Source organism: Tympanuchus pallidicinctus, unplaced genomic scaffold, assembly GCF_026119805.1.
Source record: "Tympanuchus pallidicinctus isolate F22 unplaced genomic scaffold, pur_lepc_1.0 scaffold72, whole genome shotgun sequence".
NCBI lineage: Eukaryota > Metazoa > Chordata > Aves > Galliformes > Phasianidae > Tympanuchus > Tympanuchus pallidicinctus.
This window is the reverse complement of record NW_026294794.1, coordinates 29,314-36,808: the sequence shown is the minus strand read 5'-3', so window position 1 is coordinate 36,808 and position 7,495 is coordinate 29,314. Positions and strand designations below refer to the sequence as shown.

Genomic DNA, 7,495 nt, shown 5'->3' with positions numbered 1-7,495 from the left:
CCCCAGCTCCGCTTCCCCCCACCTCACGTCCCCTTTCTTCTATCCCTGTACCCCATTTTTACCTTTTTTTACCCGCCCTCTTTTTGTGTTCTCTGCTGTCCCCTATTCCCTTTTTCCTCTTTGCTCTCTCTCTCCTTTCTCCCCCCTCATCCTGTTACAGAAGAGAGTGATGGACAAGCTTGTGCAGGATGGCAGCAGCAGGGTGGAAGCCCAGGTGGGTGCGATGAAGCCGGGGGGGGGACTGGGTGGAGCCCGAGCCCTGCCTGAGCTCATTTAAGGGCTGGGAATGGCCGGGCTCAGATGTGTGCCTGGGCTTCTGGTGTCAGTGAGGTTGGGTGAGCAGTGAGGTTTGGGAGGGACCGACTTGTTGGCCTTGAGATTGATGCCCAGCTCCTTGCTCGTCGCATTCTGTTTGGCTCGAGGTTCCGGACACGGCTTGCTCTTCTAAGCAGCGTGAGGACTGCGAGAAAGACTTTGTTGGATGCAGCAGGAAAGCACAGCCGCTGGTGGATGCCAGTGTCCGCTCCTGAGGCTCTGCGCCAAGGTACGTGGATCCCTGCCGTCTCCTGTTTCACACGCTCGCTCAGGTCCTTTGGGGCTTGGTGTCGCTTGTCCCTCGTGCTCCCGTTGCTGTCACCGGGTGTTGTTCCTTTCCCCATGCTCAGCTCTGCCCAGTGCTGATGGGATGCCAGTGCCACCTGCTGCTCTTAAGAAAAGGTAGGTTTGATTTCTTTTGGTTTCCATAGCATTTGCTACACTTTCATTCTGTCTCTCTTCTTTTTTTTTTTTTTTTTTCTTTTTGCTCTCAATAAATGGCAGGTTCAATTCCTTTTGGCTCCTGTAGTGTTTGCTACACGTGTGTTCTGTTTCTCTTCTCTTTTTTCCATGTTGCCTGGCGGTGCCTCGCTGGAGTTCCCATGAGCCCCGAGCCCACTTGTGACCAAGTGAGGTGCCAAAAACAGAGGTATCTCCTAAACAGGCTTGTGCTGAGTGCTGTGCTCGTCTTGGGCTTTGTCCAATGCCCACCTTTCTTTTCTAGCCCACTTTGTTGAGGACGGCGTGTGAGGCTTTCTTCTTTCTTTGTAGGATTGGCGACTCCAGCCCCAGAAGTAGCAGGCATTTTGGGATGTCCAAGGTTCTGCAGTGAACGTGTCCTGTTCCTGGTAAAGGTGTGGGCATTCCTGGACACGAAGGTATCTATCTTCATGCCTTGCCCGTGTGCCCAGTCCCCCACCAGATGCTGTTCGCCTTTTGGGCCCCTGATTTGCTGCACTGCTGCGCCCTGATCCTTGCAGAGGGGTAAGTGACACCTTTGTCCCTTCCAGAAAGCGCTCTCCACTTTCCTCTCGCTGGTCATCAGCAGCACTGTCCCTCTCTCGCCAGGCTCTCATTGGTCAGCGGCAGGGCCGTCCCGCCCTCGTCAGCCTGTGATTGGTGATTGGCAGTGCCGTCCCGCCCTTGCCAGCCTGTGATCGGTCAGCGGCAGTGCCGTCCCGCCCTCGTGTGCCTCTCATTGGTGATCGACAGCACCGTCCCGCCCTATCAGCGTCTCATTGGTGATCGACAGCACCGTCCCGCCCTATCAGCGTCTCATTGGTCATCGGCAGCACCGTCCCGCCCCCGCCAGCCTCTCATTGGTCATCGGCAGCGCTGTCCCGCCCTCGCCAGTCTTTCATTGGTCATCGACAGCTCCATCCCGCCTCCGCCAGCATCTCATTGGACAGCAGCAGCCTTTTCCCCGCCTTTTCCCCACCTTTTCCCCGCCTATCTCTTCACCTTCCCCCAGCCCCTTTTCCCCTTTCCTTTTCCTTCTTCTCATGTCCTGTTTTTTTCTTCCAGGTCCCCTTTTTACTGTCCCTTCCCCCTTTTATCTCCCTTTTTTTTGCCCATTTTTCCCCCTCTTCTCCTCTCTCCTTTTCTCCTCCTCATCTCCTTTTCTTTTTCCTCCCTTTCTCATTCTTCTTTTCCCCTTTCCCCTCTTGTCTTCCTTTCCCTTTTGCCCCCTTTACTCTCCTCTTCTTCGCCTCCTTCTTCTTCTTTTTGCCCCCATCCCCACTTCCTCTTTCACCCCCTTTACCCCTTTTCCTCCCCATCTCCCTTTTCTCCCCGTCCCCCTTTTTTGTTTTCCTTTTCCTCTTTTTCTCCCCCTTCCTTTCCCACCCCCTCGACCCCATTCCTTTTCCTTCCCCATCGTCCCCTTTTCTTCCAAAGCCCATTCCATTCGCAGTGCGATAGCGGCTCCTGCGAGCAGCCGAGCCCCGAGCAGCAGCGCTGCGTCTTGGCTCCCCCATTGCCCGCTGCTGAGCTCTTCCTGCCCTGGCTCCTCATTGGCTGAGCGCTGCAGCTTCCTCTTTTTGGCGACGCTTCACCACTCGCACAAACAGCCAGCAGACGCACATCTTTGCTGCCCAAACACACGCAGGCCTTCATTGCTTCATTGCTTTCTCACCACTGCTCTCTTAACCAACGTGCGGTCGAACTTGCGGCTCTCAGGTTTTCAGCATCAACACAGACACAGCCTCTGAATTGCTTCATTACCCCCTGCCATTCGTGACCTTCCCGCTGCTCGTCGTTCTGCTCATCCGGCAGTCCTTCCGCAGTGCTGAGCTCGGCAGGAGGACAGAGGGGAGCAGCTGGGAGCCTCACAGCCTCCTCACGTTCCCACGCAGCGGGACAGCGCTGCTGCGTGCGATGGCCCTGATTCCTCCCTCGTCCCCCTTTTTCTTTTTTTCCTCCCTCATCCAACTTTTTCTTTTTTTCCTCCCTCGTCCCCGTTTTCCTTTTTTCAATCCGTTGTCCCCTTTTCCTTTTTTTCCTCCCCCATCCCCCTCTTCTTTTTTTCCCTGCCTCGCACCCTTTTCCTTTTTCCTTTTCATGCACTTCCTGCTATCCCACCTTTTCCCCGCCTTCCCTCATCTCTTCTTGCACTCTTTGACCCCTTTTGCTCCCCCCATCCTTATTTCTCTTCACATTCCCCTGTTCTTTTTTCCCCTTTCCTCTTCTTCATCCCCAGCTCCGCTTCCCCCCACCTCACGTCCCCTTTCTTCTATCCCTGTACCCCATTTTTACCTTTTTTTACCCGCCCTCTTTTTGTGTTCTCTGCTGTCCCCTATTCCCTTTTTCCTCTTTGCTCTCTCTCTCCTTTCTCCCCCCTCATCCTGTTACAGAAGAGAGTGATGGACAAGCTTGTGCAGGATGGCAGCAGCAGGGTGGAAGCCCAGGTGGGTGCGATGAAGCCGGGGGGGGGACTGGGTGGAGCCCGAGCCCTGCCTGAGCTCATTTAAGGGCTGGGAATGGCCGGGCTCAGATGTGTGCCTGGGCTTCTGGTGTCAGTGAGGTTGGGTGAGCAGTGAGGTTTGGGAGGGACCGACTTGTTGGCCTTGAGATTGATGCCCAGCTCCTTGCTCGTCGCATTCTGTTTGGCTCGAGGTTCCGGACACGGCTTGCTCTTCTAAGCAGCGTGAGGACTGCGAGAAAGACTTTGTTGGATGCAGCAGGAAAGCACAGCCGCTGGTGGATGCCAGTGTCCGCTCCTGAGGCTCTGCGCCAAGGTACGTGGATCCCTGCCGTCTCCTGTTTCACACGCTCGCTCAGGTCCTTTGGGGCTTGGTGTCGCTTGTCCCTCGTGCTCCCGTTGCTGTCACCGGGTGTTGTTCCTTTCCCCATGCTCAGCTCTGCCCAGTGCTGATGGGATGCCAGTGCCACCTGCTGCTCTTAAGAAAAGGTAGGTTTGATTTCTTTTGGTTTCCATAGCATTTGCTACACTTTCCTTCTGTCTCTCTTCTTTTTTTTTTCTGTTTGCTCTCAATAAATGGAAGGTTGAATTCATTTTGGCTCCTGTAGAATTTGCTACACGTGTGTTCTGTTTCTCTTTTTTTCCATGTTGCCTGGCGGTGCCTTGCCGGAGTTCCCATGCCCACTTGTGACCAAGTGAGGTGCCCTGATGCGCCCTGATCCTTGCAGAGGGGTAAGTGACACCTTTGTCCCTTCCAGAAAGCGCTCTCCACTTTCCTCTCTTTGGTCATCGACAGCGCCGTCCTGCTCTTGCCAGCTTGTGAATGGTCATCGGCAGCGCGGTCCCGCCCCCATGTGCCTCTCATTTTGGCACCGCACTTGGTCAGAAGAGTGCCCTGGGGTCATGGGAACTCCAGTGAGGCACCGCCAGGCAACATGGAAAAAAGAGAAGAGAAATAGAACAAGTGTAGCAAATGCTACCGGAGCCAAAATGAATTGAACCTGCCATTTATTGATAGCAAAAAAAAAAAAAAAAGAAGAGAGACAGAATGAAAGTGTAGCAAATGTGTTGTCAGCAACTGGGAGACTGCAAAACCCCTCCGCGGGGTGTGACGTGTTAGGCCCCCTCCCTGCTCTTTGATTGATGCGTGGTGTGTGCCCTTAGGGGCGTAGACTAAGTCCTTAGGCTATACAAGTTAATGTATATGTGTAATAAACGCCATTTGCTGTTCACCACATTGGTGTCATCTCGGAAATTGGCCAAGCTGCAGTTTCCCAGTAATATGGAACGGGCGCATATGGCAACAAGTGGTGACCTCGACCAACGATTCCTGGGAGTGAATCAGCTGTCTGCCAATGGAGCAGGAGTTCATTGCGGAGCGGGTAAATTCAAATCCGCGGAGTAGTGGAAGCCCAGGGACGGGGAGGAGTGCGCATTACTCCTTGTCAGGTGGGAGGCTCGGGAAAAGGAGCCAGGATCCCCCTAGGATGTTAGGGGAAGCGCCAGGAAGAGGCCAGGCATATGTTCGGCCGGAGGCGATATGGAAGCCGTCATAAAGGTGTTTCTGCATGCATGCAAAATTTATTGTGGGAAAAATGTTCCTTCTAAGAAGGAAATTTCAGCAACACTCTCCTTGCTGGAGAAGGAGGGGCTAATAATTATCATCCCCTTCTGACCTATATGATCCTGATATATGACCCGGATTCATTTACTGTTGTGCTCTCACAGAGGGCAATGTCCACTCAAAAAGTTGTGGAGTTTAAAGTGTGGGGATTAATTTTGACAGCTCTTAGGAAAGCGAGAGAGGAGAAAATTGCAGATGACCGTGCTAGGTGTTAGGGGCGGGGGGGGTCTTGTCTCCCCTACAGGTTTGCTGGAGGGCAAGATGGCGCTGACTCCTTTGGCCCCACCAGAAACAACGACCCTGGGGATAAAGAAGAACGAAATGGAGCAGGAACGATTTGACCATAAAAGGAGGACCCACCTCCTTTTAAGCCCTTTAAAGATAAAGGGAGAGAGGGGCCTGCGGAGGAATGCTGTATAACTTTTAGCACAGTTGATAAGAAGGTCTTTGGGGAGGGAGAGATGTCTGGAGGAGTTGTGGTGCGGCCTGTGGAATGCGACAGCGGGGAAGGACTCATCTATTGCCTGAATCCGCTTGCTACGGCGGCCACCCCCCGAGGGGTGTGGATGACCCCGCAGTGTTTTGCTGTGGGAGGGGCGCTCCAACGCGGATGACCCCGGGGTCCGCTCAGGAGGGGCGTGGTCCCATATCGACAGCTTCATGGGGCCCGCCTACCCTCACTGATTGGGCTCGTGTGAGAGAGGACATACGAGCTGCAGATCCAGCAGGTACCGCACTTACTCTCCCGGTGGTGGTAAAACCAGAGGATCCAGTTTGGACTCCTTTGGATTCCAAAGTGATCACTCGCCTTTCGGATTTAGTTAAAATCAAAGGTCTGTGTTCCCATGTTACCATGGCAGCAGTGGAAGCTCTTATGGCTTCTAGTCTCCTGCCATATGATGTGGTGAACCTTATGCATGTTATTCTTGAACCTGTACAATACACCCTGTGGTATGATGAATGGAATAGATTACTTCAAGCTGTGGTGGCTGCTGCCACCCGCGACCCCCACCATCCAGCCAACGGCCAGCGCCGAGGCAATAGAACTAATCTTGCACCTCTTCAGAGCCTGGCAGATGGAATGGTGGGATTCCTGGAGGGACAAGCAACATTGCTTAGACAGGAGAGCTGGCAGCCGTTACAACTGCAGCCCTTCAAGCCCTGCGAGAATTGGCTAAGGTTGCAGAACCTGTGCTTCCATGGGCAGAAATCAAGCAGGGCCCCTCTGAGTCATTTTCTGACTTTGCGAATCGCCTGATCCGTGCAGTGGAGGAATCTGATCTCCCACGGGAGGTCCCATCGCCAGTCATAATAGATTGTCTTAAGCAGAAATTGCTGCCAGACATCCAGCAAATCATCAGAGCAGCACCGGGAACTCTAACTACCCCAGGGGAGCTTATTAAATATGTATTAGATCATCAGAGGGTCATACCATTAACTAATGAGGGACTAGCAGCCGCCATGCAGGGATGGCTGCTTCAGTTAGTTCTGCAGTTAAGACCGCGGTGATGTCAGCCACTCGGGTCGGGGAAGAAAGGGATAAAGGCCCATGCTTTACGTGTGGGCAGCGTGGTCACTTCAAGGCGCAGTGCCTTGAGAAGACGGGCCAGGGTGGTTCACAGGGACCAGAGAGGTGGTGCCAATTATGTGGCGGAGCTGGACATGTTGCACACCAATGTTGGAAGTTTGTCATAGTGCCGCAGGGAAACGGGAGAGGGAGGGTGCCAATGGCCCAGGGCCCCTCCCCGGGAACACCAAATGGGCCAGACAATGCAACTCTGCCTACCCAAGATCGGGGTCCCGTACCTCAGTGAGCCCCTCGCCCATTGTGGCGTTAACCATGGGAATGGGGGAGCGCCTCTTGGGCAGGATTATGCTTACTTGTGCGGGGAGCGTGCTTTCTTGCAGGTCCACTGAGGAAGAGAACACCGTAAATATGCCCTCAGACTACTAACATCTCGTCCGCACCATTGGCATCCCCCTTCACCACCCCCTCGGATTCAGCTTCGCATAAACAAGTAGAAGAAGAACACTGCACTGAACTGTCTGCACTTTTATCTTGCAAAACGGCTCAAGTGCAGGAACCCAAGGTCGCTGAAACTCCCCAGCCATATCCAAGACAACCGCTGTATCCTTCTCTGTGTAACCTAACACCACCTGTGGGGGCAGGGAGAAAAGTGAGCTGGGATGGGATACTTGCCGTTTCATCTCAGGAGGTGGAATGCAGTAACACCCAGGGGGGTGGGGACTGTGGGCAAGGCTCAGGTATGGATTGCTCAAAAGTTAGAGAAGCGGTAGAAGAAAAAACAGCAGAGAGAAAGGGAAGCGATGTAACTTGCAGGTGCTCGGATGATAGTGTACAGCCAGCACTGTCCACTCTGACTGCACCTGAAGGTGTAGGTGGCACCCGGCCGGCGCCCTCTGCTCAGGTTACACCCGACGGAGAAAGAAATAACGATAGTCTCTGGACCCACTCTCTGCCACAGTGTACAGACCCATTGACTCGACCCACACATCCTTTTACAAGATTGAGTGCGCATGGAACCAATCAGAAGCCTCTACAACAGTCAGTGTATGATCAAAGGGAGATGGGCACAGTGGGAGCGGTGCGGAGCTCGCAGCTTACAGCTGTGACT

The 7,495-nt window shown here is 53.7% G+C and overlaps 1 long non-coding RNA gene across 1 annotated transcript; it reads right to left on the bottom strand.

The window, feature by feature from the left end:
• Positions 1 to 27: 27 nt before the first annotated feature.
• On the bottom strand, positions 28 to 3,132 carry LOC128072911 (uncharacterized). Its single transcript, XR_008202513.1, has 2 exons — positions 3,080 to 3,132; positions 28 to 62 (listed from the first exon to the last, which is right to left on the bottom strand). It is a non-coding gene; the product is annotated as an uncharacterized LOC128072911 (long non-coding RNA).
• Positions 3,133 to 7,495: the final 4,363 nt, after the last annotated feature.